The following is a 10,964-nucleotide window of genomic DNA, read 5'->3' on the forward strand; positions in this document are numbered from 1 at the left end:
GTTCTCGTTGCACCGAAATCTGGTAAACCGTTCTTGATTTATCTCAAAGCGATGAACCACTCAATAAGTTCCTTACTAGCGCAAGACGATGTTAACGGTCACGAACAGGCAGTTTATTACCTAAGTCGGACCTTGGTAGGCGCAGAGTCTCGATATCCGATGATTGAGAAAGAATGCCTTGCATTGGTATTTGCGATGCAAAAGATGCGGCATTACCTGGTGGGACAGACGATCTACGTTATCTCCAATGTTAATCCAGTACGGGTGTTTATGACGCAACCGGCCTCTATGAATTGGCGATTAGCGAAATGGGCCCTTCTCTTATCCCAGTATGATCTGCACTTCAAACAGCAGAAGTCAATCAAAGGACAGACGATTTGTGATCTTTTGGCGGCAAACCCGACCACAGATACGGCAGAAGTGTATGATGACTTGCCGGATGAGACCCACGAGGTTAACACCACATCACACCAACAAGTATGGCAACTATACTTCGATGGTGCCTCAAGGGCAGTTAATAGAGTAATAACCCCGGGATGTCCTACAGTTTCCTCTGGAGTTGGAGTCGTCTTAATCTCCCCGGGAAAGCATGTAATGCCTCGGGCTTATTCATTGACTAGTCCGTGCTCCAATAATGTTGCCGAATACAACGCGCTTCTCATTGGACTCAGTTTCGCCAAAGAGCTGGGGGTCGAATATCTCGAAGCTTTTGGAGATTCGCAATTGATAGTCAACCAAGTTCGCGGTGAGTATGAAGTCAGGAATCAAGACCTGATCCCGTACCACCAGGAAGCCATCAAAATGGCAGAATCTTTCGAAGAATTCTTCATCGAATATATCCCTCGTCTCCAGAACGCTTATGCAGACGCACTGGCGGCACTAGCAGTATCACTGGCACAGCCTCCCGAAGCTGAGCTGTTAGTCACAGTACGGACGCATCAACTCTGCGTACCCATATACAGTACGGAGATTGAAGAAGAAGAGGATAGAAACGTGAACGCCAAAGAGGTGAATTCAACTCAAATTGGGTCTGAGTCCCGAGATTGGCGTTTTCCCATCATTGACTACGTCCAGTATGGTATTCTGCCAGAAGACGTAAAAGAAAAGGAATCAATCCGCCGAAGAGCTCCAAGATTCTTCTATAATACCGAGACCCATACGTTATACCGTAGAGGGTACGACGGTCTTTTACTCCGATGCCTTTCGAACAGAGAAGCAAAGGAAGTTCTTAAGGAAGCACACGAAGGAGAATGTGGTGCGCATCAGCCCGGTCCTAAACTGTATGATCGCATCAGGAGGATGGGATATTTCTGGCCAACGATGGTTCGTGACGCAATCGAATACGCACGAGAATGCCACGCTTGCCAGATACATGCGAATTATATGCATCAACCGCCAGAGCAGTTGCACACGTCAACCACGTCTTGGCCGTTCGAGACTTGGGGCATGGACATAGTCGGTCCTATTTTTCCCCCTTCAGTCAAAGGTGATCGGTTCATCCTCGCGATCACAGATTATTTCTCAAAGTGGGCTGAAGCGATTCCGCTTAGAGAAGTGAAGACGAACAACGTCATCAATTTCATCAAGCATCATGTCATTTACCGACACGGCGTGCCAAGAAGGATCATTCATGACAACGGTCCACAGTTCATAAGCAATGCCTTCGTCAGATTCTGCGACAAGTTCAAAATCGAAGATGTTTCGTCGACAGCTTACTACCCCGCCGCGAATGGATTAGCGGAGGCGTTTAACAAGACGATCATCAAGATCTTGTCAAAGCTCGTGAAGACCAATAAACGAGACTGGGACGATAAACTCGGTGAAGCACTCTGGGCTTATCGCACCACCATACGCACGCCTACGGGAGCTACCCCGTATTCGCTGGTATACGGATGTGAAGCTGTGCTACCGCTGGAAATTCAGATTCCGTCCCTTCGGATCGCCCTCGCAACGGAGATGACGACGGAGGAACAACATCAGAAGCGTCTCGAAGAGCTCGAGAGGCTGGATGAAAAGCGTTTGGAGGCTCAACAACACATCGAGTTTTACCAAGCCAGGATGTCAAGGGCTTTTAACAAAAGAGTCCGACAGAGAAGCTTCAAGGAAGGAGATCTGGTCCTCGCTGCTCGCCGACCAATAATTCTCACCTCCAAGAAGAAAGGTAAATTCGAACCCAAATGGGAAGGACCGTTTGTAATAGACACAGTCTATTCAAACGGCGCATATCGCCTGATTACTCAAGAGGGCGCCAGGCAATTAATGCCAATAAATGGGAAGTTCCTGAAAAAGTACTATCCCTAGTACATTCAGGATAACTCATTTACCGGGAAGTTCCTCGAAGAATATTACACTTAATATTCTAGAGGATAACCCAAAATCATTGTCACCACCAAAATCCCTCACTGATCAATTTCAATTGACAGTGAGTCCACCAAAAATGTTTTTCTGGCCCTCTTGATTCTTTCCATGAACAAGAGGTCCACTTTCAGTTCGGAGTCCCTTTTCGATAAACGAAAGAACTCCTTCCCTTTTTCTCTTTGGTTAAACCTTGTTCATGGTTATAACCGGAGTTGAAAATACCACTTCGATAAACGAAGGACCCATTTTCAGTTTAGATAACTCATCCTATAAAAGGCAAGTTTATCTAAATTTTCCAGATTCTCGGAGTGGACACCCCACTTCTAGTTTCTTCTTCGCTGGAAATAGAATATAAAATTCTTCCTTTCCAGAATCAGGGAATAGAATATAAAATTCTTCCTTCCTTGTCTGTTGGGTTCGCCTTCACCCTAAAAGAAGACCGGGAAATAGAATATAAAATTCTTCCTTTCCCGCACCAACCTTTTCTAAGAATCTATCAATCTAGGATTCATCCTAGGAAGTTTATCCCGAATCCTAAGCAGGGATAAGTCTGCGCCTAACACGCGCTGCCGGTTTAGTCTTTTTCCGCACAAAAAGACACCAGAGTCTGATTCTGGGGTATTTTATCCTGAAACCTAAGCAAGGATAAGTCTGCGCTTAACCTGCGCTGCCGGTTAGTTCTTAACCGTTAAAAAGAACACCCGTCCACATATTCAACATTGTGGCAGGTCGTCATTAATAACACCAAAATCCATGCCTTACACGCATGGGGAATGTCATCCTGAATCCTAAGAAGGGATATGCCGACGCCTAACACGCGTCGCCGGTTTAGTCTTTCGCCGTAGAAAAAGACACCAGAAGACCAGTCTGGGGTATTTTATCCCGAAACCTAAGTAGGGATAAAGTCAACACCTAACACGTGTTGCCGGGTAGCCTATTCCCGTAACAATGGCGAAGTCTATGTATTCGACATCATAGCACGAAGTCTAAGAGAATTCATTCTCTTAGCACAACGTTACATGCGAACGGAGTTAGACAATCCGCATGCTAGCCCGACTCAAACGGTAGTCGGTAAAGGCTAATCAAACCCGTTGAAGGCTGGGGGTTAGCCAAAAATCCTAAAGTCAACACCTAACACGTGTCGCCGGGTAGCCTATTCCCGTAACAATGGCGAAGTCTATGTATTCGACATCATAGCACGAAGTCTAAGGGAGTTCATTCCCTTAGCACAACGTTACATGCGGAACGGATTCCGACAATCCGCATGCTAGCCCGACTCAAACGGTAGTCGGTAAAGGCTAATCAAACCCGTTGAAGGCTGGGGGTTAGCCAAAAATCCTAAAGTCAACACCTAACACGTGTCGCCGGGTAGCCTATTCCCGTAACAATGGCGAAGTCTATGTATTCGACATCATAGCACGAAGTCTAAGGGAGTTCATTCCCTTAGCACAACGTTACATGCGGAACGGATTCCGACAATCCGCATGCTAGCCCGACTCAAACGGTAGTCGGTAAAGGCTAATCAAACCCGTTGAAGGCTGGGGGTTAGCCAAAAAATCCTAAAGTCAACACCTAACACGTGTCGCCGGGTAGCCTATTCCCGTAACAATGGCGAAGTCTATGTATTCGACATCATAGCACGAAGTCTAAGGGAGTTCATTCCCTTAGCACAACGTTACATGCGGAACGGATTCCGATAATCCGCATGCTAGCCCGACTCAAACGGTAGTCGGTAAAGGCTAATCAAACCCGTTGAAGGCTGGGGGTTTGCCAAAAATCCTATGAGTATTATGGTCAATCATTTCAAACGTGATGAGGAATCATAATAAAGATAAAGATAAAAACCAATTCCACTAAAGAGAATCAAATGTCAAGGTTTTCAGCAAATAAAATCATACATCAAGCCCATGGCTAAGAATCTGCTGACTGAATTCAGATAACTTCTCGTCATAAGAGCGTCTAAGCTCCTCCTGCAACTCAGCTCTAACAGACTCTTCGTTCGCAGCTAAAGTCCTCACAGCATCCTCCTCTGTCTCAGCCAGTCTCTGCTTCAAGGACTTCAGCTCATCAGATAAAGCAGCATTTGCTTGCTGATTCTGCATCTTTGTGTCTTCCTTCTCACGGAGTTCTCGTCGGAGCTGATCTATCTGAGAATCAAGCTCCTCGAGGAAAGAAGATCTAGTGGCGAAATCAGCCTCAACTCGATCTATGCGGTCCCGCTGCACCTGAATCTCGAGCTCAGCAACCATCCGAGTACTGCGCCATGTCTGTAAGCGAGCATCCAACTCGGCAGCAACGAATGAAGAGGCACCTGTATCCCGGAGCTCATGAAACATCTGAAGCTCACGCTCTAAGCGATCAAGGTCATCAACCATAGCCGTCGCTAGATCCGGACATCCTATGTCCCTAATCAAGTTTATCTTGGAATCGAGGTAGGGCTTAAATTGGCGAGTTGAACATAGAAGTGTCCATAGGCAGGCCCTCCCCATCGAAGTCATCAATCGAAAAATCTGACATAAAAAGATATAAGTATGAAGGAAGAGGAAGGAAACTATGGCCAATAAAGACAAGTTACCTCTTGAAGATGTACCTGGGTTCATCGAACTGGGTCCTTCATTGACAGGCTCCCCAACATGGGCGGTCTCTGCAGGCTGTTCTACCTGATGCGGTGAGTCAGGCTCGCCAGGAGATGCACAATCATCGGGACTCATCTCGCCTTCCTCACGATATCCTGCATAGGATGGGAAAGCATGAGCCTGAAATTCTAAACGATCAAGGGAATGATCTATAGAATAGATATTACCTCCGCCACTAACAGGATCATCGCCAGCCAGATCCATCTCAGATGCTCGCAAACCTGCATGCGACTTGTGGGCTAATCTTTTCCGCCTATCAGCACGGACAGCAATATAAGGTCTTGCCCGGGTAAAAGGACGGAATTCGTCTTCACTGTTGGTCGCTCAATCTGAGAGGCTTCTTCGGCCATCAACTCTTCGATAAGCTTCACAGGGACAGTCTTATTAGCTGCTAGCAACCACTTGCAGCTCAAGAAAGTGAGGTTCAACTGCCGCTCAGTACCCGGGAGACTGAACCTAGCACCAGTGCAACCAGTCACGGTCCACAACCATGCACGAAGACCGTCAACCAGACCTCCATGAGCCCGAAGCTGCTGGCGCGGGTTCCCAACATAAAGCTGATCATAACCGAACTGGCGGGCGAATCGGCAAAAGTCAGTTAACCCGGCCTAATGTTCACTAGCCAATTAAAGCAGCCCATATCCAAATAAGTCCTATACTCCCTCGGCTTCTCCTCATCAATCAAACACTCGCCGTACCGGCTGGAGAACTGCGGAAAGCAAGTGGAGAATGCCCAGCACTTGTGGACTTGTAGCTGACTCCTGATATCGGGGAATCCTCGGCCCTCCCACTCGCCATTCTCAAGCAGCTGTAGAAAGGGAACAGACTGGTCTATGGCATTCGGTACCGACATCACATCGGAACGATGAAGGACGAACCAAGCCATCAAATAAATATACGGAAGCTCCACCTTAATGGTAGGAATCTGAGTCGGTTTATCATCATCTCTCCGTGTAAAAGCACCAGAAATCTGTCGAAGCCCTCGATGAATGTTAGCCACCATCACCGGAAGAAGCGAAAGTTCCTTCTTGTAGGCAAGCTGAACTGCAGGATAGAGCACTTCCAGTGGCAGAGCGTCACCAGACTGATACGGGACCACACATTTCTTCAACCAGATGGCGAGATAACCGGCAAGGAGAGTCATCGGACGAATCGGTGCGGTCGCATGATATAAGAACGATCTGAATTTAGTCCCTGCAGGAAAGCCACTCTCAGGACTGCTAATGGTATAGGATTGGGCGTTAGTCTTCTTCAGCAGCTCATTAACCTCTGAAGGAGTCAGCGGTGCCAGTTCACAAATAGATTGGCCAGAATGGCTCTCCAGATTCCTGAACAAGTATGATGCGAACTGCTTCAGGCTCACATTTGCTTTGGTCCTCTTCGCTAGGGGCTTAGACTGCGCCAAAGCAATGTGATAATGACAAGTGAGGTCCCATAAGGTCTCGTAGCGGTCGGGCATGCGATCCTTCAGCTGACTCAACTCATGGTTGGAGGGAAAGTACTCCTGGTATAGCATCTGTCCCATGGGCAAGCCAGAAATCTTGTGCATCTCATGAAGAGCCAAGCCCAACTCTCCGTGCCTGGTCAGAAAAGTGTTGGAATCTGGATTATAAAGCTCGCATAGGGCAAAGAAATGCTTCGCGCTTGTAGGCAAACCATGCATGGTGGCCCGAATGGCTGCATAAAGACCGCAAGCATGTAACTCCTCGCTCCATCGGCTCAAGACGTACTTCGTCATACGAGCCCACCAAAACCTGTCCAAAGAATGGACCCAACCATAGAATCTGTGGCGCGGTGCAGGCATCTCCCGTCCTAAGATAGCGAGGCGATTCCTCAAAGTAGAAGCAGTCGAGGCGGAGTATCTAGTCCCAATACTCCAGGACGTAGTCCAACAATGTGATCCCGGCTCGAACCAGGAACTGCCTGATGAGTAATATAGCCGCAGTGGACGCTCTCATGCTCCTCTATCAAACGCCATGACATCACCCGTTTCACAGCCTGGCGCCTGAGCTCAGTCAAAGAACGGTGTCGAGGAATCTTAGGCAAATACATGAAACGACTGCCAGTCTGGTAAAGCCACTGCTCAACTTCAATAAGTGCTGCATCGGGATCTCTTGTAGAGTCGCCAAACAAGAAGTCAGTCTTCCTGAGAGACTGAACGGAACCGGCATCCTGCACGAGAGGCGCATCTGTAATCAGCTGGCGAAGGGCTCGATGTCCACCTTCCTTCACCACTTGGGCAACTTCCAGCGACGTGCCCGGACCAAACTGAGGAGTAAGCGGAATGGGCGAAAAGTCATCAGACGTCGAATAATATTCGTCACGACGTCCATTCACTGCATGCGAGGAAAGGGCTCCGGAAGGATATTCCACTGAAAACAAGCAGTTAAGTGTTTGTTAATATCAGATATAAAAGGAAATTGAACTCATCTTACAAATTGGTAAGATAGAGTCATTGCCTTATAAAGGGCGAGACGATTTGGCCACATTGCGCATTTATAAGATAGGGTATATCGACAATATATCCCTGCCTTATAAAGCACAATGCAGCGTCAAAACGCCCCCTTTATTATGAGATGTGGTTTTGACCAAGCAAAACCCATCTTTAAAGCGTCGATCCTCACCAAGGAGAATCGCAAATTTTCAGAAAAAAGAGGGTTAATTTGCAAAATTTTCATAAAGCGTCGATCCTCACCAAGGAGAATCAAGGCTTTTCCCGGTTGCCTCACTAAGGAGAACAACGGGGGTAAAAGGGACCAATTTGCGAATATCCAGAAAAAAGAGGACTAATTTGTAAATTTTCGAAAAAAAGACTAATTTGTAAATTTGCAAATATGCCAAAAAAGTAGCTCACCAGCATATGAAGGAAGCACGTCATCAGCCGGCACAGTGGAGGATTGACCTCTCGCAATACGAGACATAATGATCTACAAAATAAATCAAAAGGTCAGATCTAGAAAAAAAGGTCACATTTTTATCCCCTAAAAGGTAAGCTCGAGGCGACGAATCATAATCCTAACCCTCGCACGCAACCCCACGAGTTCATAAATTAAATTAAGCATAAAAAATGCTAAAATTATGGAGATATACCTGAGGGGAAGCTCGAAGATCCAATAAAGATTAGATCTTGAAAAGTGCTCGAACCACGCGCTCGAGGGGCCTGAGAGGAATTCCAAAAATGGAAGTTTCAAGGGATTTCTCAGTCAAGGATCAAAAGGAAGGATGAATCTAAGACGAAGATCGAGTTTTGAGGGAGAACGGAGGCTCGAGGGAAGAGAAATTCAAAAAAAAAAGGCAGAGGAGATGGCCGGCACTAGGGTAAAGAAAAAGAAAAGAAAAAAAAAAGACCCCCTTTATATAAGGTGGACCAGGTTTAGACCAAACCGAACCGAACCGGACCGGACCGGTTTTGAACCAGAATCCAAATTGAAGCCGAACCGAGCATCGAAACGACTTCAAATCGAGCGACGGTTCAGTCCATCATTCACTCACTCCTCTCCCATTTGTTCGGAAGAGTCGGAGGATTTTTTGAGCCGATTTACTGCCTTTTTTGGCTCATTTTAAGCCGGTTCAGCTCATTTAGGCACAAAAACACTCCAATAAGGTATATGAGTATAAACTATTCCCTATTTTTGGTTTGAGAAGTTCCTGGAGGATATGTTTTTATAAATATTCTTAAGGATAACTCAACAACACTACGCCGGACAACGCGTTGCAAATAAAGACTCGACGCCAACAATCGATGGTTAGCTAAAAGATCAGGAATCAACTCCAAGTTTAAAATTCCGACAACGGTCAGACAATAAATGCAGCACCGGAACTCTTACAGATATTCGACAAAGCATCGAATAACCTGGAAGATTGAAGGAATCAAGAACGGAGATCATTCCAAAGGCACCGAATAACCTGGAAGATTGAAGGAAACAAGATGTCTTGCGGCACAGCCCCAGACCTGAGAACCTATTCCAACAAACTAAAGGAGTTAAGCTCCGCTTTGACCGCAGCCACCCTCCTCGCGTGGTCCTCCCAGGCTTTGTCTTCGGCCTCTTTCCGTGCCCGATCTTCAAAGCTTGACCTAGCGACAGCGTCCTCCTAGCGTAGCGTATGAAGGCTTCGAGTTTCCTCCTCAACGGTCCTATTGACCTTAGCCCTCTCGGATTGAAGCTCCCTCAGGGATGACTCTGCCTACCCCAGCTCGGCCCTCAGGCGGGATACAGTGGAAGTAACGTCACCTATCCGCTCTTCTAGAGAGCATTGCTGACCAACCCAGAAGGCGACGTTAGATTCCAGATCCGCTATTTCCCTGGAGCGGACTTCCTGATCCCAAGCCTCCTGACATCTAGCATGGGACAAGAGGGACCCTCTCACCGTAGGATCTCCAGACACAACAGGCGTAACTCCAAAAGAAGGAGCCTCTGCTCGTAATGTGTGGCAAGCCGAAATTCGCCCACGTGCCGGAGAGCGGCCGCACGGTCCAAAAGGGAGTGTTTGAAGTCAGCATAAGTCCCCATGCTAAGGCTGACAAGGGAGATGACCTGCTGTACGGCACTCTCAAATTCCTCGACGTGAGCCTGTGCGGACAAAGACTCAGAGGAAATGGGTCCTTAGCCCAGAGCAATCGCCGCAATAGGTAGGATCTCGAGGCAAGGCTCAGCCCCGGGCGACAGAACAGGGTTCGGAGTAGGGGAGGGCGTGATTCCTTCAGAATCATCGTCAGAAATCATGACAGGCTNCACACTATAATCAAGGAAAATATACCTTCAGTGGCAACGGCCTCCGTAGCCCCCGAGGAGGATGCCCCCCTTTCCCTCTTCGAAGCGACCCTCTTCGTCTTCGGCACCATTGAAAGGAGCGTGAGTCTCTCCCAAAGAGGACAATCAGAAACTATGACCTCCCTTGACCAACGAAAGGGGGTTTAAATACTCATAGCCTGAATGATAGTCCGCCGTTCGGTAGGAGGTGAAGCTGAACAGTTTAAGTGGCCGAGATCCGACAACCTCTAGACACGATCTCTAACCGGCGGCCCAGATCGGACGTGAAGAACAAAGAGGCCCACTACACCGTCTTTAATGCGAAAAGACGTGCCCATGTCGCCTTAACTGACGAGCGCATTAACGTGGGAGTTGGCACGTGGCCACGTGGCCCCCGAAGGGTGAATCTCACCCGAGGGTCAAAACTGTCTTCCGGGCTCACGCGATTCAACTTTGATGCCGCCTGCAGCTGGAATTAGCCCACAACTGGGATTCCCCCGTGACCATACCCTGATCAGAGCGGACCCGTGTTGGACAATGGCAAAAAAAAAATTAAAAAAAGAAAAACAGTAAAGAGGGAAGGGGATGTGCGCAAAGGAGATAATGAGCAGGGACACAAAGATAATTCCATTCATTAAAAGAGATTTGGATACAATGATAAAGTAAAAACATATCACAGCATGGTGGCCCGAATGGCTGCATAAAGGCCGCAAGCATGTAACTCCTCGCTCCATCGGCTCAAGATGTTCTTCGTCATACGAGCCCACCAAACCTGTCCAAAGAATGGACCCAACCATAGAATCTGTGGCGCGGTGCAGGCATCTCCCGTCCTAAGTTAGCGAGGCGATTCCTCAAAGTAGAAGCAGTGGCGAGGAACTCGTTACGAGGCGGAGTATCTAGCCCCAGTACTCCAGGATGCAGTCCAACAATGTGATCCCGGCTCGAACCAGGAACTGCCTGATGAGTAATATAGCCACAGTGAACGCTCTCATGCTCCTTTGTCAAACGCCACGACATCTCCCGTTTCACAGCCTGGCGCCTGATGGTGCCAAGCCTCTTCACCATGAAAGCCATGTAGTACTCAATATCCCCCTTGAACTCCTCAAAAGGGTAGCTTTCTTATCAGCGAGAGTCTCTTGGAAGATAGCAAGGGCTCGGGCTATGCTCTTCTGGAACGAGCGTTCCAAAGGAGAGAGGGTCGCCTCATCTGCCGCGGACA

This window comes from Asparagus officinalis, chromosome 6, assembly GCF_001876935.1.
Source record: "Asparagus officinalis chromosome 6, Aspof.V1, whole genome shotgun sequence".
NCBI lineage: Eukaryota > Viridiplantae > Streptophyta > Magnoliopsida > Asparagales > Asparagaceae > Asparagus > Asparagus officinalis.